The sequence below is a fragment of the Phyllostomus hastatus genome, unplaced genomic scaffold (assembly GCF_019186645.2).
Source record: "Phyllostomus hastatus isolate PE091 unplaced genomic scaffold, TTU_PhHast_1.1 phas_contig_40, whole genome shotgun sequence".
Lineage (NCBI taxonomy): Eukaryota > Metazoa > Chordata > Mammalia > Chiroptera > Phyllostomidae > Phyllostomus > Phyllostomus hastatus.
In genome coordinates, this window is record NW_025333872.1 from 37,734,875 (window position 1) to 37,756,560 (window position 21,686).

Sequence of the window (21,686 nt, forward strand, 5' to 3'; positions counted from 1 at the left end):
AGTTGTAATGCTTTCTGTCGTAATGCTTCCTGTTATTTGGTGGTATGATTCACAGTTAGATAATAGAAATGTGCCTTATGCTGGGCAATAAGTTATATAATTCCGACTTTGGACAGTATTTCTTCCCTTCATAACTTTTTACATTATTTCTTCCGTAACTGTTTTCTTCCCTTTGAAAGAAAACCAGTGTTTGCCAAGCAATTTATATGGAAGTAGTAAAATTATTCTGTAAGACCCAGTTTATATAGAATACTGTTCTACTTTAGTGCCTTATAACAGAATTTTGTCAGAAAAAATGTCTCTCAGAATCTAAAGTTAATTAGAAAACCCACATTAAAGCTAAATCTTCAGTTCTTACTTATAGCCACCTTTACTATTTAATGTATATTTATTAGCTGTATTAGTTACCTGATTTTTCTGTCCCATGGAAAATTAAAAGCTCCAGAGTAGAAATGGGCTGATTGGAGAAAGTGAGCAGAGAAATAAGAGGTTAGCTAATAAAAGCAGACCTAACAGTATCCAACAACCCAGCATCTACCTGGGAGCAAACCATTCAAAGGGTACAGAACGGTACAGTGTGCCTCCATTGTGATGTTATATTCTGTTTTAAGGCACTAAAGTAGAACATTATTCTACATAAACTGGGTGTTACAGAATAATTTTACATTGTGATTTCCTTGAGTCCTTCAGATGTGGTTTACATGCCCACTGTGCTCTGTTGGAAGTGTGCCAATTATTGCTGTTACCACAATTGTAACTTTTCATCACATATCTTAGCCTTGTTGTCAGTTTTCCTAATTGCAGTAACATATATGAAGGCAGAGACCATGTAGTTTACTGCTCTGTCCTTGGTGCCTGGCACGTACAAGTCATCCATGTTTGTTTGTTGATTGAATGCAACACTGTTCACATTTAAGAACTTTGGTTTCTTAAAGAGGTGTGTGATTATCACAGTGTGATATGATAATGGAAAACACCAGTAGATCCCAATTTGTTTGGTAGGGATGCCCAAACAAAGTGCCATAGACTGGGTGGCTTAAACAACAGCAATTTTTTGTCTCACCACTCTGGAGGCTAAAAGTCTGAGTTCAGGTGCTGGCAGGGTTGGTTCCTTTTGAGGGCTGTGGAGGAGAATCTGTTCATGCCTGTTGCCTAGCTTCTGGTGGTCTGCTGCCAATCTTTGGAGTTTCTTGGCTTGTAGAAGCACCAGCCCAATTTCTGCCTTCATCTTCACGTGGCATTCTCCTTGTGTAGTTGTGCCCAGATTTTCTGTTTTTATAAGAAGTCCAGTCTTATTTCATTACCCTATTCCAGTTTGACCTCATCTAGTTACATCTGCACTGACCCTATATCCAAATAATGTCATGTTGAGTAGTGCTGGTGGTTAGGACTTCAACATACGAATTTTGGGGTGCACAATTCAACCCATAACAGAAATAATCAGAGTGTGAATTTTTTTCAGTGGCAAAAAGCATGGAATCTTTCAGTTGGTGGTGATGTAACTTGTTCCCAGACAGAAGAACAGCTGCTTAACTCCCCTTGATTTCTCAGGGAGGTGCAACCATGGATAGGACCAACACCTTGGAATGAGGATTCTGCCATGCAAACATTCCTTTTGTCATTTGATAGGGTTTTAATACCCTCCCTGCCCTTCCTCCCTGCTGCCTATCTGTTTACCAGGTACAAGTAACTGGCACAAAATGACCTTCCCATTCTGCTTGTGTGTTTTCTGCTTGACTGGGTGCACTGGGGGGTCGGTTTCCCAGGAGCATCTCTCAGCTGGCCCAGGCTACAGGCGTGTCTGATCTGTTTCTTCAGTAGGAAGCCTCTTCTCCAGAAAACTCACTTATGTAAGCTCCTCATATCCTAGTGATATGAGATAAATGAGGCACTATTATAATATAGTCATACTTTATTATTCACTTAGTGTATTAATGGGATAAGGGACTGGTTTGCTGTGTTTGAAATACACAGTGATCCCAGTTACATATCTCCTGTACTGATGTGAATGCATTGCACGTCTTCTGGTAAAGTGTTGATTTAAAGATACATTTTTTACAAGTGTCTGTTGGAGAGTTTTTCCAACTCTATTAATAATAAGGCCTTTTTCCGCTTTGTCAAAGTAAGATATCTTTTTCTCTTTTTCTTTTTTTACCTTTTTGATGAGTTTGTTTTTGTATTTTATCCAGAAACACATTCAGTACAGGCCCTGACCTTGGAGTTTCAACTCTCATAGAAGAGGATAAGTGACTGTTAGGCAAGTCTGAGTGAAGTACCATAGAGGGCTATACAGAAAGTAGTAGCAGATTGAAAAGAGGGAGATATGTGGGTTAGGAAAATCGGAGATGCTTTGTGGTAGAGATAAGCTGTGAAGTGGACAGGATTTCAACAGAAATGAGGAGTAGGTACATCCAGTAGAGGGAAAGGTCTAAACAAGTGTAGAGACCCAGAAAAGTTTGAGGTATGTTCTGGAGCTTGGGTTAACTGTTGGAGGAAGGTATGTTAGATCAGATTGTAGAGGGCCTTGAAAGCCAGGCTGAGAAGGACTTCATGTTCTTAATTTAGATGACAGTGTGAGTTATGGGAGGTATTTGAATGTGAGGGCAGTGATTCGAGTGTGCCTTGGAATGATTAGTCTGGAGGTGGGTGTAGTGAATTGAGACAGGTCTAGGAAGGCATTTAGCTCACTGCAGAAGTTCAAGTGGCAATAGGTCAACCAGGATGTTGACAAAGGCACTGGAAAGTTAGGATGAATATGAGTCAAACAGATTACTGTTAATTTCTAACGTGCTCCTAAATGAAAGTAAAAGAAAGCATATGAGTAAATGTAATTGACTTTTTCTTCTTAGCTGTTCTAATTTAAAATACTGACAATACCTTCTTAAAGGGGGGAATGCATGCCAGAATTAGCTTTGCAGGTCAGAGATAATGTTTGAACCTACATTTGAGTCAAAGCTGTAGCACAGAGAAGCATAGTATCATGGTATCATTCTTTTAAGTATTAAATTCTTCATTTACTTTAATAAATTAACATTTAACTATTGCCCCTTTTTTAGATCAGGTCAAAATTCAGCTGATTGGGTGGCTGTGGGAGACACATTTTTCTCTTCAAGAAATCTTAGAAAACACACACTTTGGTTTGGGTTTTTATCAGTAATATTTTGGAGACTGTTTTCTTTGGCGGGGGCAGTGGTGGATATAGGAGTGTTTCTTCTTGATGTTCACATGTACTGAGTCAGGTCATGTTCCTAGAAATGATGTTGTAAAAAGAGGGCTGGGCTGGCAGCAGACTGAAATGTGTGAACTATGAAAGGTGGGCATTCTGTAAGGCAGGTAATAATGGAGCTCCTAATTTGTTCACTTAATTCTCACCATTCTCTCTAAAGTATATAATAGTCTTTATATACTTAACCTTTAGCGCAATGACAGTTCATTGGAACATTGAGGGAATGGATGGGGGAAATAATGCTTTTTCAAAAGCTTTGTTGAATTTACCATTAATTCATCATGCTTTTGTGATTTTCTGCCTACTGCTATTTCTCCCTCTCTAAGAACTAATGGTGATTTACAAACATGTAAAGCTTTGAGCAAACGTCTAAATTGCTCATCAGTGAGAGTTCAGACTTTGTTTTTCTGTGATGTATTTTGCTATAGTATGTAGTCAGTGTGGGTAATGATGTGTTGAGTTTTGAAATCATCATTTGGCAGCGTGGTGCAGCCTTTGATCTTCATGAGGGTGAGGGCAAGTGTGGCCTGACCAGCCATTTGAATAAATGGTATTGAGAAATAGTTAATACAGTCAATAGACTGGTGGCCCTGTTTTAAAAAATTTAGTGGGTCAAGTTTTCTAAATGGGATTTAATTTATAACTTAGAAATGAACTAGCTTTGATTTCTTCTAAAGCTGATTGGCATATACTAGTATATTAAAGAGGTCTGCTTGTCACCCCTGAAAAACTGACTTTTAATGAGTTGGTGTTTTTCTTGTTTCATATTTTAAAATGATAGAAAATTTATTCTAAGAAGTAGTGTATAGCCCTATTATTTTTATCATAGCTTCCTAGATTTCTAGGTTCACTGATAGGAAACCTTTTTAAGATTGACTCAGTGTTAGTGTAAGTTGTGAATACAGTTGATGCTCATTACTTGTGGATTCCAATCTTGCCTACTCGCTAAAATCTGTGTGTAACCCCAGATCCATAACTCACAGTGCTTTCAGTCATTCACAGTCCTGCACAGTGCAACAAAAATACACGTTTTCTGTGTCTGAGGACAAACAAGGCGATGCTCTGACTTCTTGTTTCCGTGTTCATACTGTAAGCACAGGTCTCTTTTGCAGTCTGCTGCCATGGTTTTCACATTTTGTGCTTTTTATTGGTAACTTTGCTGTTTAAAGTAGCCCGAGGATAATACTGAAGTGCTGTCTAAGAAGGCTGTAATATGCCTTATGGAGAAAACACCTGTTAGGCAAGCCTTGTTCAGGCATGAAATGCAGTGCTGTTGGCTGTGAGTTCAGTGTTCGGGAATCAACATTACATATCAAATAAGGTTTCTTTAAACAGAAACATACATTAGACAAGGTTAAGTATTAATTTTTTCACAAAAAAATGTTGTGACCAGATGCTCTCAGTAACCTAACCTTGTATTTTCCCCAAAGAGCAACAGTTCAGTATTCACTAGCTCAGTATTCACAATGCGTCTGTAGAACTTAACTGTTGTGCATAAAGAGAATTGACTATGTCTTTAGGCTTTTGCATTTATACTGCAGTAATAATAAAGTAAAGTAAGTTTATACCTTTTAGGTTAGATCCAAACCCACCAAGAATAGAGCTGCTTTTTCAAACAAGTTCCTTTTTATAGTTTTCCTTAGCTCCCTGCTTTAATTCTGTTTTGAGAATCTGCATTATTATTTTTTTCTAGCAGAGAAACTTTTTCTATCTGAAAATTTTCTTCTAGGAACAGCTTTTCAAATTTGGAACTAATGTTCTAATTTCTAGTAGGATGTATTATCATAGTAATAGAGAGCATATGGAAACAATAACGCATGACTCTCACAGCTCAGTTATTCTGTGGTTCGTCTGCTTCGTGTATTCTCATTACTTCTTTTTTTGACAGCGGAAATGTGAACAACTCTGTTCCACTATCACTTGCTTGTTTAGGATACAAATCAACATTTCTACAGGCACCATTCCCTTTATTCATTTCATCCATTTCTAATCCAATCCATAGATTTTTCAGATTGCCCATTAATGCAGATAATCCAGTCTTTGCTGATTTTGTTAGTTCTGTCCTACTAACATCCAAAACTCTTTGCTTTATTTTACTTTCTCTTGATCTGCTTAACTGTCATTCAGTCCCTTCCTTTTTTTTTCTTTATAACTCTTCCTCTCTCCCTACCTCCCTTTCAGTCACTAAAAACTGAATAGAGGAAAAATATTGTGGTCTCAGTGCCTCATCTGACCCTCAGGTGTTTGAACAGACTTCAGCCAACATTTTGAAATGTTCTTCATGGGACAATTTTGGATTACAAATTCAATTTTAAACAAAGATATAGGATTATTCAAATTTTCTGCTGTTCTTATGTCAGTTTTTATGTTATTTTTTAGTGAATTTGTTCATTTCATCCCAGTTATTGATCATATTGGCAAAAAATTATTTGCAGTATTCCCTTATTTATATCTTTATTGTATGTAGGTCCTATTATGGTATGCCCACTTTTATTCTTGATAGTGCTAATTTTTGGTTTCTCTTTTTTTTCCTTAATCAGTCTTACTAGAAGTTTACAAATTTGTCTAACTTTTGGTTTTGATTTTCTCCATTGCTTGTCCATTTTCTGTTTCATTTATTTCTAGTCTTTTAAAAAAAAATTATTGGGGTAACATTGGGTCACAAAACTGTGCAGGTTTCAAGTGTACAACTCAACAAAACATCATCGGTACACTACACTGTGTGCCCATTGCACAAAGCAAAGTCTCTCTCCATCCCCATTTATGCCCCCTTTGCCCATCCCCGCTTACCCCCACCACCTTTCCTTCTGGTTATCCCCACACTGTTGTCTGTGCCTGTGCATGTATGTATATATGTTATGTATATATAGATATTATAGATATAATGTTATGCATATTATATGTAATATGTATGATACATACATATAGATATAATAGATATAATATTACAGTTATATATGTTATATATCTATATCTATATATATAAGTAATATAATATATATATATTTACTTAATCCCTTCACCTTCTTTCATCTAGCCCCCCAATTCTCCTCCCTTCTGACAGCTGTCAGTCTGTTCCATGTGTCCATGCTTCTCTTTCTATTTTGTTAGTTTATTTTTTTCATTAGATTTCACAGATCAATGAGATCATATGGTATTTGTCTTTCTCTGACTGGCTTATTTCACTGAGAATAATAACCTCCAGGTCCATCCATGCCGTCACAAAAGGTAAGATTTCCTTCTTTTTATGGCCAAGTAGTATTCCATTGTGTAAATGTACCACAGTTTTTTTATCCACTCATCTACTAATGGGCACTTGGGCTGTTTCCAGATCTTGGCTGTTGCAAATAATGTTTCAATATAAGGGTGCACGTAGGGGTGCATATATTCTTTTGAATTAGTGTTTCAGGTTTCTTTGGATATATTCCCAGAAATGGAATTGCTGGGTCATAAAGCAGTTCTATTTTTAATTTTTTGAGGAAACTCCATACTGCTTTCTACAGTGGCTATACCAATCTGCATTCCCACCAACGGTTCCCTTTTCTCCACATCCTCTCCAGCATTTGTTTGTTGATGTATTGGTGATAGCCATTCTCACAGGCATGGGGCAATATCCCATTGTAGTTTTAATTGGCATTTCTCTGTTGAGGAGTGACAGTGATCATTTTCTCATATGTCTATTGACCAGTCTTATTGTTATCAGGGAGGTGGCTATTTTAAGAGTTTCTTCCTTCAGCTTTGGCATCAATATATTTATAGAGATAATTTGGAATAGCTCTCATTATATTCCTAGTGAATGTGTGAATTGCTTGAGAATGGCAAATTCAGTGTTGTGATGTTTATCCCAACTTAGGTCATAGCTGTTGCCATTATCCCTTTGCTTACTTGAACTTAGTACCCGGTCATATAATTTTCATTGTTTTAAGCTGAAACCACATACATAGCTCAGTACTCTTTATAAGGAATGTTCTCTGTTTTTAAATATCTTAGCAGATTGATAATGTGTCAGACCTGTGCTGTGTACTGTTTGATTTTCATAACAAATCTATGAAGTAGATAGGTATTCTACTTCACAGATGAGGGTCCTGAAGCTAGGAGAATTCTTATTCTCCAAGGGAGGAAATTGAAGCTAAGAAAGTATTTCAGTGGGAACTCATGGATAGAACTGGCAGACGCTCCAGTCTAACCTGATTTGGTAGAAAACAAAAACTGACTACAGAGTCACAGGTGGAACTGACTTGAGGTGAAGGTTGGTGCAGAGTTCAGATAGTGTCCCCAGGACCTGCTCTCACGCTATCTTTGCTTCTCTTCTGGGATTGCTTCATTTTAGAACTCTTTATGGCAACAGAAAGATGATCACAGCAACTTTCCCACTCGTTATTGTCAGGTTCTGTTTTATTTACCTAATAGCTAAAAATCAAGTCTTGGATTTGAGCCATGTCAAGGCTCTGCTTCCCACAGTTTTGATCATGTTCACATTGCTATGACAATAGTTCTATTTAGGGGGAAATGATGAACTTAATCCCTTAAACCGAGGTCACAAGCTTCATCCTATAGCCTCGTTGGGGCCAAACTGGGGCACACATGACTGAGAGCTGGGGAGGGCATGGCTCCTGGAAAAACAAATTGACCTTATTGCTGGAAGGGGAATGGGTGCTGGTAGAGAAAACATTAATGAGAGTAAAGTGATTTGCCAAAGACATAACTAATGAGTATGGAGCCTCTGTTTTAACCTAGGCAGCCTGAGTCTCAGCTGTTATGCTTAAATTGTATACCCTTCTGTTTTGCCATATTCAATTCTAGATTTAATCCTAGTTTAGCATTTGTGTATTACTTACTTTGAGTTCCATGTGTAAACTCATTCATTAAGAGATTATTAGCATGGGATGTCTATTACTTGTAGTTCTTCCCTTGTGCTGATTAACATTGCTAATTAACAGTCATACAAGATATCCTTCTGAGACGGTTTTTAATTTTAGTAATTTAATGAAATGTAGCTTTACTTTTTTGTAACTTTGTGTGTAGTTGTCATTTATAAAAAGTAGAAAAGAGATTTTAACTTTTTCTCTATCTTGGTTCATTTATTTAATCTATTTCTAAGGGGTCTTCTATGTGTCATGTACTGTACCAGGTTCTGGGGGGTAACATGGAAATTTAAAACAGAGGTGGCCCCTGCTCTTATGTAATTTCCAATCTGGAGGGGAACATGAGTATTATTCAAGTCTGCTGGATATTGTGGTGGGAGAGATGCTGTGCTGGTGAAGACTGCAGAAGATTGAGCCTAGATGTGAAGGATAAATGGTAATTAACTAGGCAAAGAGCAATGGAAACAATATTCCAGGCTCCAGCAAAAGCCTGTGCAAAGATTGGGTGGCATGACTGTGTGAGAGAGAGGGGAAGACAACACACACACACACACACACACATTGTGAATATAAGGAACATAAAGCTAAAGATGTCTGTATTCTTCCCTTTCTCTTGCATCAGGACATCCTCCCTTCAAAGACACCATTCCTTCTAAGACACTCCCTTTTCTAAGGGTAGTCCCTCTATGTGCTCTTATTCTCTCCAGCCTCCTCTGTGATGTTGGGCAGTTAGTTGCTCATCCTACATTGTTTGGCAACTTTAGTTCTTTCCTCTATTTCTGCCAAAAGCTTCTTCCTTTCAGTCTCCTCATCTTTGAAGACCTGACTCTGGCCCTCTCTGACTTTGCTTTCATCCTCAGCACTTAGCATAGGACCTCTGTTAGAATAACTATAACATTTTTGGGCCTTCCTCCCTTCTTCCCTCCTCCTCTCCCTCCCTCCCTCCCTTTCTTCTTTCTTTTTCTCTTTTTTAATCTTTATTGTATTTTTTCCATTACCATTTAGTCCCCTTATACCCTCTTTCCCGAGCAATCACCACACTATTGTCCATATCCATGAGACCTTTTTCATTTTTGCTCAATCCCTCCACCCCTTAACCCGCACCCCTACTAGCTGTCATCTGTTCTCCATCTATGAGTCTGTCTCTGTTTTGCTTGTTAGTTCAGTTTGTTCATTAAACTCCACATATGAGTGAAATCATATTGCATTTGTCTTTCTCTGACTGGCTTCTTTCACTTAACATTCTCCAGGTCCATCCGTACTGTCTCAAAGGGTTAAATTTTCTTCTTTTTATGGCTGAGTAATAGTCCATTGTGTAAATGTCCCATAATTGTTTTATCCACTCCTCTACTGATGGACACTTGGGCTGCCTCCATATCCTGGTGATTGTAAATAACACTGCCATGAACATAAGGATGCTTATATTCTTTTGGATTCTTTTAGATATATTCCCAGAAGTGGGATTGCTAGGTCAAAAGGCAGATCCATTTTTAATTTTTTGAGGTATCTCCATACTGCTTTCCACAGTGGCTACACCAGTCTGCATTCCCCTCAACAGTGCAAAAGAGTTCCCCTTTTTCCACATCCTCGCCAGCACTTGTTGGTTGATTTATTGATGATAGCTATTCTGACAGGTGTGAGATGGTATCTCATGGATTCATTTGCATCTCTCTGATGATTAGTGATATTGAACATCTATTCATATGTGTATTGACCATCTGTATGTTCTCTTAGGAAAAGTGCCTATTCAGGACCTTTGCCCATTTTTTAATTGGGTTGTTTATTTGGTGTTGAGTTTTTTAAGTACTATGTAAATTTTGAATATTAACCCCTTATCAAATGTATTGGCAAATATGCTCTCCTATTCTGTGAGTTGTCTTTTTATTTTGTTGATGATTTCTATTGCTGTGCAAAACATTTTTAGTTTGATATAGTCCCATTTGTTTATTTTTTCTTTTATTTCCCTTGCCTGGGGGGATATATCTGATAAAAAATTTCTACAAGCCATAGCCAAGATTTTCTTCCTAAGTTTTTTTCTAGAATTTTTATGGTTTCAAGTCTAACATTTAAGTCTTTGATCCATTTTGAATTTATTCTTGTGTGTGGTGTAGGAGGATGGTCTGGTTTCATTTTTCTGCATGAAACTGTCCAATTTTCCCAACACTATGTATTGAATAAGCTATCTTTAGTCCATTGTGTGTGTTTGCTTCCTCTGTCAAATATTATTTGACTATAAATGTTTATTTCTGGGCTCTCTATTCTGTTCCATTGATGTATGTGTCTATTTTTGTGCCAGTACCATGCTGTTTTGATGAAAACTATGGTCTTGTAGTATAGTTTGATATTAGGTAGCATGATTCCTCCAACTTTGTTCTTTATCAGGATCGCTGTTGCCATGAGGGGCTTTTTGTGGTTCTGTATACATTTTTGAAATACTTGTTTTAGTTCTGTGAGATACATCATTGGAATCTTGATAGGAATGACATTGAATCTGTAGATTGCTTTGGGTAGTGTGGACATTTTAGTGGTGATAATTCTCCCTAACCATGAACAGGGTATGTGTTTCCACTTACTTGTATCTTCTTCAGATTCTTTCTTCAGTGTCTTTCTTCATTATCCTGTAATTTTCCACATACAAGTCTTCTACATCCTTGGTTAGGTTTATTCCTAGGTATTTTCTTCTTTTTGAAGCAATTGTGAATGGGATTGTTTTCTTAATTTCCCTTTCTGTTAGTTCATTACTGGCATATAAAAATGTAACTGATTTCTGGACATTAATTTTGTATCCTGTTACTTTGCTGAATCCATTTATCAGTTCTAGTAGTTTCTTGGTAGAATTTTTGGGGTTCTCTATGTAAAGTAGTATGTCATCTACTACTTTACAAATAAAGACAGTTTTACTTCTTCCTTTCCAATTTGGATGTCTTAGTTCTTCGTATCTGATTGCTGTGGCTAGGACTTCTAGTACCATGTTGAATAAGTGAGGTGAAAGTGGACATCCCTGTCTTGTTCCTGCTCTTAAGGGGAATGCTTGTATTTTTTGTCCATTAAGTATGATGCTGGCAATGTGTTTATCATATATGACTTTTATTATGTTTAGGTATGTTCCTTGTATTCCCACTTTGCTGAGAGTTTTGATCACAAATGGGTGCTGGATTTTATTGAAAGCTTTTTCTGCATCTATGAATATGATCATGTTTTTTATCCTTCATTTTGTTTATGTGGTGAATCACATTTATTGATTTGTGAATGTTGTACCAACTTTTCATTCACCAAATAAATCCTATGTGGTCATGGTGTATGATCTTTTTGATGCATTGATGTATTTGCTTTGCTAATATTTTGTTGAGGATTTTAGTATCTATGTTCATCACAGATATTGGCCTGTAATATTCTTTTTTTTTTTTTTGGTTGTGTCTTTATCTGGGTTTGGAATTAGGATAATGCTAGCCTTATACAATAAGGTTTCGAGCCTTGCATCCTCTTAAATTTTATGAAATAGTTTGAGAAGTAGAGGTATTAGTTCTTCCTGGAATGTTTGGTAAACTTCACCTGTGAGCCATCTGGTCCAGGGCTTTTGTTTGTTGGGAATTTTTGATTACTTGTTCAGGTTCACTAGTTGTAATCTGTTTATTCAGATTCTCTGATTCTTCCTAGTTTATTTTTGGAAGATTTTATGTTTCTAGGAATATCCATTTTCTTCACGTTGTCCAGTTTGTTGGCATATAATTATTCATAATATTTTCTTACAATTCTTTATATTTCTTTGGTGTCAGTTATTTCTCCTCTTTCACTTCTGATTTTATTTATTTGAATCCTTTCTCTTTTTTTCTTGATGAGTCTGGCTAAAGGTTTGTCAATCTTGTTTATCTTTTCAAAAAAAAACTCTTGGATTCATTGATCTTTTGTATGGTTTTTTTAGACTCTATTTCATTTATTTTCATTCTGATCTTCATTAGTTCCTTCCTTATACTCACTTTGGGCTTTGTTTGTTGTTCTTTCAAGTTCTTTTAAGTGTGAAGTTAGATGGTTTATTTGAGCTTTTTTCTTGTTTTTTGGGGGGATAGGCATGTAATGCTATGAATTTCCCTCTTAGGATTGCTTTCCCAGTATCCCACAGGTTTTGGATTGTTGTGTCCTCATTTACATTTGTTTCAAAGTGTCTGTTGATTTCTTCCTTGATCTCATTGTTGACCCTTCATTGCTTAATAACATGTTATTTAGCTTCCATGTCCTTGAGTGTTTTTCCAGTATTCTTGTGCTCAAGTTCTTGTTTCATAGCATTGTGGTCAGAGAAGATGCTAGATACGATTTCAATCTTCTTAAATTTATTGAGAATTGTTTTGTGTTCCAATAGGTGGTCTATCCTAGAAAATGTTCCATGTGCACTTAAAAAGTATGCATAGTTTGCTGCTTTGGGGTGAAATCCTCTGAAGATATCAAATTTAAATTCATTTGATCTAGTGTGTCATATAAGGCTGCTTGCTGTATAAGGTTGTTGATTTTCTGCCTGGAAGATCTATCCATTGAAGTCAATGGTGTGTTAAAATCCCCACACCATGACTATATTTCTGTCAGTCTTTCCTTTTACATCCCTCAAGATTTGCTTGACCTATTTAGGTGCTCCTATGTTGGGTGTGTAAATGTTTACTAGGGTTATAACCTCATGTTGGTTTGTTCCCTTTATCATTATGTAGTGTTCTTTGTCTCTTACTGTAGCCTTGGTTTTAAAGTCTATTTTGTGAGATATAAGTACTGCTATCCCAGCATTTTTTCTTTCTCATTTGCATGAAATATCTTTTTCCAACCCTTTACTTTTAGTCTTTGTGTATCTTTTGATCTGAGACAGGTCTCTTGAAGGGAGCATATATATGGGTCTTGTCTCCTTATCTATTCAGCTACCCTCTGTCTTTTCATTGGAACATTTAAGCCATTTACAGTTAAGGTGATTGTTGATAGATACTTACGTAGTGCCATTTTATTGTTAGACTGTTTTCCTTCTTTTTCTTTCTTTCTCTTTTTCTTCTTCTTAAAGTTAGCCCTTTAACATTTGCTGCAATACTGGTTTGGTGTTAACACACTCCTTTAGCTTTTTCTTACGTGGGAAGCTCCCTATTTCTCCTTCAATTTCAAATGATGGCCTTGCTGGGTAAAATAGCCTTGGTTGAATGTCCTTGCTTTGCATCGCCTTGAATATTTCACATCACTTCCTTCTGGCCTGAAATGTTTTTGTTGAGTAATCAGATGCCAGTCTAATTGGTGTTCCCTCATAGGAAACTGCCCACTTTTCTCTTGTAGCTTTCCAGATTCTCTCCCTGTCTTTAAACTATGTCATTTTAATTAGGATGTATCTTGGTGTAGGCCTTTTTGGGTCCAACTCGTTTGGGACTCTCTGAGCTTCCTGGACTTGTGTGACTTTTTCCTTTACCAGATTAGGGAAGTTTTTGGTCATTATTTCCTCAAATAGGTTCTTGATCCCTTGCTCACTGTCTTCTCCTTCTGGTGTTCCCATGATGTGGATGTTGTTATTCTTCATGTTGTCCAAAACGTTTCTTAAACTCTCTTCATTTTTTTTTTAATTCTTTTTTCTTTTTGTTTCTCTGCCTGGGTGTTTTTTTTCTACATTGTCTTTCAAAACACTGATTCTGTTCTTTGCTTCATCTAACCTACCGTTTATTCCTTCCAGTACATTGTTTATTTCAGGTATGGTATTCTTTATTTCTGATTGGTCCTTTTTTAATAGCTTCCATGTCTTTTTTCATGCTGTTGAGTATCCTTATAATCGTTACTCTAAACTCTCTGATAAATTGCTTGCCGCCATTTCATCTAGTTCTTCTGGAGAATTCTCTTATTCTTTCATTTGGGGTCTGTTTCTTTGTCTTTGCATTTTGGCTGCTTCTTTGTATTTACCATTTTATATATTAAACTAATCAGCCATTGAATGTAATCAAGCTGCAACCAGCAGTCTGGTTTAAGCACAGCGAGGTGGGGCAGAGTAATTCCTGTGGGCGGGGTTATTGTTTTCCTTCAGGCTGATGCCATTTGGAGAGGAGTGCTCTGACTGGGAAAGATATTCCTGCAGTATGAGGAATGACTCAGCACAGGAACTCTAGTAGCTCCTCCTCCAGTTCTCTCCCCAAATCCACCAGCTCCAGACTCTCCTTAAGTGTCTCTAGTTCACTTTGCCCTCTCCTCTGTTGGAACCCAAGGTAAGTGGCTGCAAACAAAATTTTGTGTGTTGGCCCTTTAAGAGGCTCTTTGTGTCTCCAGCCATCTCTCCCTGGCCAACCAAAACGCTGCTACTTTTTGCAGCTGGATGTTATCTGTGTTCCTTTTTCACTCTGGTGCTGTAGGCTTGGGAGCACAGCTTGGGGTTCAGACCCCGCACTTCTCAGGGGGAACCTTCTAGCCACTGAAATATTCCTCCAGAACTTCAGCTGCTGCCTTGAGAGCCCATCCAGCCATTTCAGATCTCCTCTGCACTGCCCTCCAGTGTTGTGTGGTGAAGTGTTTCTTCTGTCTGTACATGTTTATGAGCCTTCTCTCCAACTAGTGGTCTGTTGGTTGTTCAGAATGATTTCTCTACAATTCAGTTGTAATTCCAGATTGGTCCTGGGAGGAGGTTAGTGTAGCTTCCACCATCTCCTCTACCATCTTCAATGATATCTTTCCATTTAAATTGAGTTTTAGGATATTAATACGCTGCTTCTCTCCCTAGCCCTAGCACCTATCACAGGGCATGACCCACAGTGTCAATAAATGTTCTTTGAATCATGTATAAGACTTCAAAACCACACTATGGTAGAGATATCTTAATGATTTCACAAAATAGTAAACAGTTGAGGGATTTTCACTTTTTGCTGTTTCCAGATTGTTGGCTGTTGGAGTTAGGGTATATAGAAGTTCCTTAATCAGAAACTGTTATTTCTGGATGATTTTTGAATATATATTAATGATCTTTTTTCATTTTTGAGCCTCATTTTAGAATGTGAGCTATAGCCTGAAGGGATAATTTGTTCTCTTTCCTTTATATAGCTTCATTTCCTTTTTGGGAATTGTGCACTGTGGGGTTGTTTAAATATTGAAAATTTCTTAAGGGCCATTGGTCACTACATATTTTTAACTTAACTTTTTCTTTTGAAAAAAACTTCAGACTTAAAAAAATGTTACAAGAGTGATGGAGTCAACTCCATAAACCCTTTACCTGCCTGGATTTATTCATTGTTGATGTAATATTTTAATGAATCCATTTTATCTACATTATTAATTCTTTATACTTCTTTGTCTTCATTTTAGTAGTTGTTCTACATTTATGATATACATTTTACTTATCAGTCTATTTGCAAATAATATTATACCATTTCACATGTAGTGTAAGAACCTTATCATGTGCTTCTGTTTCACTCTCCTGTGCTTTGTACTATTATTGGTTTTCATTTTACTTCTACATATGCTATAAATCCCACAATATGTTGCTATTTTTGCTTTAGACAGCAACTTGTCTTTTAAAGAGATTAAGGTACTAAAAACTTTATCTTTTATATTTACCCACAGTTTTACCATTTTCAGTGCTTGGTATTCCTTTGTGTTGGCCCAGATTTCCCTTGAAGAACTTAGTTTTAACATTTCTTGTAATGCAGGTTAGCTGCCAGTGAATTTCCTCAGCTTCTGTTTATCTGAAGACATCTTTCTTGTGCCTTCATTTTAAATATATTGTTGGATATAAAATTCTAGGTTGAGCCCTGGCTGGTGTGGCTCAGTGGGTTGAGTGCTGGCCTATGAACTGAAAGGTCACTGGTTCAATTCCCAGTCAGGGTGCATGCCTGGGTTATGGGCCAGGTCCCTGCTTGGGGGTGTGCGAGAGGCAGCCAGTTGATGTTTCTCTCACACTTTGATGTTCCTGTCCCTCTCTTCTTCTCTCCTTTCCCCTCTTTCTAAAAATAAATAAATAAAACATTTTTAAAAATAAAATAAAATTCTAGATTGACAGGTTTTTTCCTCTCCTGAGCACTTTAAAAATGTCATTCAATCTTCTAGTTGCATAGATTAAGAACTCTGCTATCACTCTTAACTTTTTTCTCAAAGTAGGTAACGTTTCTTTCTTCTCTAACCTCTGCTTGTAAGATTTTATCTTTGGTTTCAACCCTTTGACTATAATTTGGTTTTCTTGTATTTGTTTTGCTTTGGGTTTTACAAATTAATTTTGGAAAATTTCTGCCCATTGTCTCCTCAAGTATTTCTTTTGCTTTTTCTTCTTTTCTTCTGGGATTCCAGTCACATATACATTAGACTGTAGTGATCCGTATGTAACTCTTAGATGCACCATTCTCCTTTTTTACTCATTTTTCTCTTTGTTTTTCAGTTGATAATTTCTGTTGAACTTTCTTCAAGTTTACTAATTCTTTCCTTTTTGTGTGTGAAGTCTGCTGATAAGCCCATCAAAGGCATTCTGCATTCTGATATCATGTTTTTTATTTTTAGTATCTTCATTAGACTCTTTTTTTATAGCTTTCATCTCGGCTGGAATTTCCCATCTGTAAAATGCCATCCTGACAGATATTTTAAGATACTAATTGTTATTTTACTGTTCCTGTTTGAGGGTTGCCATGCATGCACCATCTCTAAGTCTGTTTGTATTGCTGTTTTTCTCTCTTGACATGGATTGTTTTATCTTTTGAAAAAATATGTCATACTTTTTGATTGAATGTCACACATTGCATATAGATAAAGAAGAGAATTTATACTCAGAAATAGGTGTACTTTTTCTGTCAGACAATTAGGTTGACTTAGTCTAGTTAGTTTTTGAGCTGAATTTACTGTTTATTGTTTTTATTGATACCATCAGTGCCCCACAGACTTCAAATTCCCTCGACAGTGGGTTACTACTGCCTGTTTTTCTTGTGGGTCCAGCAGGACTGGAGGATTTTTCTCATTGTTCCTGTCCTACCCTTAGCTGACAGCTTGTTCTACATACCTGTGTAGGGTGTCTCTTTGTGCTCCTCCTCCTCTCCCAGTAGCAGACTGCTGTTGCTCATTACTTGGTACAATATTTGTGGGGAGGGATGATGGGGTTTTGCAATTTTTCCCTTCTAGCTTCTGTCTTAGGCAGCTCCTGTGTGCCTGAGCCCCAGGGACTGAGCTTTCTCAATACTTATGTCACTTCCCCAGTGGTGATATTCTCTGCCTTCTGCTCAGGGCAGGATCAAGAATTCAGGCAGCTTTTTTGCCTTGTCCTCCCACATAACAGCTGAGCTTTGTCTTATATCAGTAAGGGAGGGAGAGGATAGGGCAGAGGGTGTCGAATGTGAGCAATTTTCCTACCTCTCTTCCAGTGCTAAAAGAGCTGTTTTATGTCAGTGCAGAGCCTGGCATGAGTGGATTTACGCCCCCCCGCCCCCCAGTGTTTAGATTGCATTTGCTTAGTTGTCAGTACAGAATGAAGGAGGTGCGTTTCCTACCCTTTGCAGCAGCCACTAATCTTTGCCTGCTATCAGTGCAGGTACCCAAGGGTAAAAGTCTTTATTGTCCTTTTGCCATGTCATGGTTCAATCTGGGGCATGGGTGAATTTCTTGCTCCTATCCCAGCAATATAGCTGATAAGCACCTTGTATTCATGCTAACCAAGGTGTAGATGGACTTTTGTTGGTACTGCTGCTCTACCTTTAAATGCTGGAGCAGGTACTACACATCTGTACCACCCGTGGGCCAGCCTCAGGCCTGCCCTGCTCACACTATTTCCCATGAGCATCTCCAGAGGTAGGAGACTGTGAAAAAGGAATTGTTGAGTAGGTGCAGAATCTCCTTGTTCCTGAGGCTCTCAGGGCTCTATCCTGTCACTAGTGTACTCTTGGTCCTTAAAGAGTTTGTTAAAATTTCAGATATTTTAGTGATGTCACGTTTTTCTGTGCTTTGTCATAAGTGAAATAAATCATGTGTCTCTTCTCAGAGGGACTTAACACTGTTTGGAATTTAGATAATTGGTATCCTTATGACCTCTCCTCACTGATGGGTTCAAAAACATGATTTTTGTGGATTATCTGGCTTTCTTTTTTAAATTAAGAGTTGGGGCAGTTTTTTCTTGTGTTTTTCTACTTCTTAAAGTTGATCATTACATCTTAATTAATCTTTGCAGCTGACTTGTTTTGGAAAATAGGAAATAACCCAAAGCACAAGGACATATCTGACTTTTTTCTCAAGTAACTAATAGCAGAGCAGTTAAATGCTGGTGGCTGTCACTGGTAGACCTCAGGCATATAGAAAATGGTCCCATGAAATAGGAAAAAGGTGGAGGAAAGGCAGGAAATCTGATCATTTAGAGAAAGTGCACCTTGTTTAGTGTTGATGTAAGTTACACACTCAGTTTAGGGATAGTGGATGTGACTGCTGCTAGTGATGTTTGGTCACTAGTCTCCTTGGGAGAAGTCTGAATTTTTTAAAAAATATTCAGAGTATAACTGATTACTGAGAATGTTGGGTAATTTTTAATGCTTTTACTGGTCAGTTTCCTTCTAGTTTATTGTCAGATCTGTTTCCCCCAATTATTAATGTCACATAAGTTGATCTTTGATAATTATGCCTACTTCACCTTTTGAAGTGCTTAAAGGCTTGTGCTACATTCTGTTTAAATTTCCCTGTGCAAACTAAGGCATTTGAATCAGATCCTTTTAGCTCTTTTATTAGTTGAACTGGCCATCATTGAGTTGTTGGGTGCAATTTAGAAGCTCTTAAGTTATTCAGCACAGTTACTACCTGTCTTTTTTCTCATTTCTGTGAGGTAGTGATGGTCTCATTTTCTCCTCCTCCTCCTCCCCCCTTCTCCTCCCCTTCCTCCTCCTCCTTCTTCTTCCTTCTTTCTTCTTCTTTTTTCTACTTCTTCTCCCATTTTAAAAATCATGTACTAAAGCTTGACAATTTTGTGACTTGTTTCAACATTCATTTTAATGTTAGAGGCTTTCCTCAAATGTTTGTCCTTTTATTGTGAGAGTGATGGCCCAGAAAACTGAATGGAAGTTCCATGTGTGGGAACTTTTTTTTAATGAATCGCTTAGTTGCACTGATAGGGCTCTCCAACATACTACATGTAAGTCTTTCTCTTGGGCTGAAATCTTCTAGTCATCTGGAATAGTTGAGTAGGTAAGTGTTCTGGGGGTCATTTGGAGAGCAGGAGATGATCTGATGAGTGGTAGGAGGTGGGTCTTAATGTTTTGACATGCAGACTTTTGCTTCCTGTTTTTAGTTTAAACTCCTCACCCAGTGAGTGTGTCTATTTCCCTGCATGTAACATCTCTGTGGTTCATACTCTCTAGAGAGTAAACCTACAATTCCTGCAGGGTTGGGAAGGGGCTTGTTACTTGCTAGTGTGGGATGAACGAGGGAGTTAAGGGTCACACTGCTGCTTACATTGAATTTGAGGCTGTCCTGCACCCTGGCTTTCAGAACTACCTGGAATCTCTGATTCCTGCATCTTTGGGGGATTCTGTTGCACATACTGCCTCTCTTATAGGTACTCCTCTGACTCACACGTAGGCCTTATTTCACCTTTTTCATTCTGCTAGGTATTTACTCACACATCCAGTTGGCTTTCATTCTTCAAAACTTTCTTGCTGCCATCTTCACTTTTGACTTCTGTGACTCTATTGGTTTTACACCTTATTTATTTTTTACAGTTATTTTAGAAACTTTTGGGGAGTGTGAGAGACAAATGAATGCTTTTAATCCCAAAGCACTCAGATACTCTACTATCCAAACACCTCAGACACCTATGTTCTAGTTACTATTCCTACCAAGGCCACATTACCATATTTTGCCATGTATGATGAGCACTGTTTTGCCCACATTTTTGAGGGAAGAATAAGGGTGAGCTTGCCCACATTTTTGAGGGAAGAATAAGGGTGTGTATTATACGTGGATATAATGATTACATGCCATGGGTATAGTAATACTGGGTATAATGCACATTAAAACGTGGGTATGCATTATACACGGGAGCATATTATATGTGGCAAAATGCAGTACTTTAAATCATTATAAAATCCATTTATCTTTCATTGGTTTCTTTTCCATTAGTCTCTTTTGAAATTAGCAAGGAATTATTACCTAGTTTTCTAAAATAACCTGCAGAATTCTACTTTTGGTTATAACATTCCAGCAAATACTGACTATATAAACTCAGGACAAGATATTAAAGAATATATCCTAGAGGCACTGGTGAGCAACCAAAAACAAGCAGAAACTAGAGGGTAAGGGTCATCTACATTTAGAAGAGGGAAATGTCACTACCTGGTTTTCCCATTTGCTATGGTATTTAACCTGAGATCATGCCCAGGTTGGTATCATGAAGGGTGGCTGAAACTCAGATGGAGACTTTCAGATGACAGGATTTGGTGCATTTGGGACCAACTGGAAAATGAGGGAGAAAATCTGGAAAAAAAGAGAGACCCAGCGGTGGGGATAAATTGTCTAGCTCTTGCTTAAGGATGGACTACACAGCCCAACTCAGGCTAAAAGTGTTGACCACAGGTTTCAGTTTTCACTCTCTCAAAGGGGAAAGAGAGTTTGAATCCAGTCCAGTTAATTTGCTACTAAAGTAGTCAATACTTTTTGGGAGGAATGTAGTAGACTCCAGAGTTTCTACAAAATATTATTTGCAATGACCAGAATATAATGTAAAGTTTCTAGACATGCTTGAGGGAAAAGGCATTTAATTATTAGAGACTGACAGTGAGTTGATACAGGTGTTGAATTTAGTTCACAGGGATTTAAAGCACATATTATAACTCAAGGAAGTGAAGGTGTGTATATATGTATATAATGAATACATTAATAGGAAATCTCAGCAAAGAAATAGAAACCATAAAAAATGGGAATCTAGAACTGAAAAATATAATATAGGAAGTAAAAATTTTTACCAAATGGGCCTAATAGCAAGTTGGAGGTAATGGAAGGAGGACTTACTGAGCATGAGGGCAGATTCATAGAAATAATCCAATCTGAATAATAGAGAGAAGATGACTGGAAGTAAAATGAACAGAGGCTCAGGGACATATAGGACAAAATAAAAATACATAGTATGTGTGTAGTTGTACTTCCAGAAGGAAAAGAATGGGAGAATAGAACAAATATTTGAAGAAATATTGACCAAAAATTTTCCAAATTTGGCTAAGGACATAAAACTGTCAATTCAGTATCTTAGTAAATCCAAGCATGATCAATACAAAGATTATATAGAGGCACATCATATTCAAACTGCAAAAGCCAAAGATAAAGATCTTGAAAGCAGCCAGAGAAAAGCACACCCGAAAACAATAAAAATGCTGAAGAGAGAGAGAAAAAAATAGAACACTATCAATCCCAAGTTCTATATCCTTAAAGATACAGAATGCTTTCAGGGTGAAGATGAAATAAAGACTCTTTTGGATAACAAAAACTGAGAATTTAGTACCAGCAGATCCACTTCACAAAGAGCTCTAAAGGAAGTTCATTAGGTTGAAAGGTAATGCCACCAGATGGAAATTCAGATCTTCAGGAAATGGTAAATATGTGAGTAAAGAGATAAAATTACTTTTTTTCCTTCAAAAAAATACATGTCCTGACTG

General features: G+C 37.4%; 1 protein-coding gene across 2 annotated transcripts in view; it reads left to right on the forward strand.

Moving 5' to 3' along the window:
* Positions 1 to 21,686, forward strand: part of LOC123821595 (cytochrome b5 reductase 4) — a 90,063-nt gene that overhangs the window by 5,409 nt on the left and 62,968 nt on the right. The window lies entirely within an intron of this gene.